The sequence below is a fragment of the Chenopodium quinoa genome, unplaced genomic scaffold (genome assembly GCF_001683475.1).
Source record: "Chenopodium quinoa cultivar QQ74 unplaced genomic scaffold, ASM168347v1, whole genome shotgun sequence".
NCBI classification, from domain to species: domain Eukaryota; kingdom Viridiplantae; phylum Streptophyta; class Magnoliopsida; order Caryophyllales; family Amaranthaceae; genus Chenopodium; species Chenopodium quinoa.
In genome coordinates, this window is record NW_018742523.1 from 4,958,399 (window position 1) to 4,960,000 (window position 1,602).

A 1,602-nucleotide genomic window follows, 5' to 3' on the forward strand; every position below is an offset into this window, starting at 1 on the left:
CGGGTATTAAGAAACTTAAATTGAAAATATAAGAGTGTATGGGGAAGCTATTAAAAGTAAATTGAAAAGGGAAATTTACATGGGATTTGCAAAAAAGTAGAGAGAGAAAGTAATAAAACTACATAGAAAAAGCATAATTTTCATGGAGAAGCTAATTTTTCACAAATATTATTGCAAATTGGAGGGTATTTAAATGCAAATGGGATGAACATTTTGGGACTAAAATTAAGCCAAAAGGGTCGAACTTTTGGGGACGAAGGGAGTACTATTTTTTTTCGTATTAGAGGTCTACAACCATCCTTTACCTTTATTCACTTTCCCCATACTTTTCCCACTCTTACCTATTCTCTATCAAATTTATTTTGGCTTTTTGACCCCACTCGTATAATAATTACATAATTTTTAGTTTTTTTCCTAAACAATACATGCACAAATTATTATCGAACGGAAGGAGTATTACTTGCTTCATAATTTATGGACATAAAATGAAAAAATAAACATGTTTTTAATACAGAGTAAGTTTTTATTTTATCGCAATATATACAAGGCAACATTGGTAAAAATTAATCATCTGCTTCACTCCCTGATTCAACCTCTTGAACTCAATGCTAACAATATCTTCTTTCTTGGACCCTGAAACAAACATAAGAACACTATTTCACAGGCAGATTTTTTGGATTTGTGCAACAAGAGAGAAGGAACATTGCAACACGACAAACACTAGAATAACAAGAGAATGAATCTGTGTAACATTGCCACAAAGTTCCATTACCCACAATATGAAGTTTTAAGGCAAGATTTTTTGTCAACTAACAGGTCACAACAAAAAAGATTTGTGAAGTATTACAAATCGTGAAGTAGGGGTATTGTTTGGATTACCGATTACCCACCTGAAGCCCCTAGGCCACCTTCATCTAAATAAATTATACCCCACCTCCAACCTCTGCACACTTCATCGCAACATTCTCACCATCAACCGATGATATATGGTGACATCCAAACAATAAAAATTCAAACATTTAGCTTCATACTTACGGGCTTTTCATTAAGGTTTCACACAATGAGATTGCACATCCAATACTCCCTCCATCCCAAAAAATTTGCTACAATCTCCATTTTAGATAGTCCCTATATATTTGCTACATTTCCAATTTAGGTAATGTGGTCCCTACAATTCCTCTCTACTTTTAATCCTACCTTACTCACAACAAAAAAATCACCAACCCACTACTACAACAAGTGAAAAAAGTGAAATGTGGCAAATAAATTTAGACGGAGGGAGTATAAATTTGCCCCAAGGTGAAACATTCAGCATAAAAAAAGACTGTTGGAAACTAAAGATAATCACGAAGAATTCTAACACTAGCTTACAAACCGAGAGGTAAACTCAATAAATTTAAAAGAGTAACTATCAAGTCTCCTAGAACCTTGTGAGGAACATTTGGTTAAATATTCATGAAGCTTGTAGCATAAGACCTGATATAACCAAGATTTTCAAAAACGTAAATACAAACAACGCAGAACTAGATCAATATATATATATATATATATATATATATATATATATATATATATATATATATATATATATATATATATATA

The 1,602-nt window shown here is 32.0% G+C and overlaps 1 long non-coding RNA gene across 1 annotated transcript in view; it reads right to left on the reverse strand.

Annotated features, from left to right (window-relative positions):
- Window positions 1-486: 486 nt before the first annotated feature.
- LOC110719926 overlaps window positions 487-1,602 on the reverse strand; it is a 1,700-nt gene continuing 584 nt past the window's right edge. The window contains exon 3 of the long non-coding RNA XR_002511189.1: window positions 487-633. This is a non-coding gene — a long non-coding RNA (uncharacterized LOC110719926). The remainder of the gene's footprint in view (window positions 634-1,602) is intronic.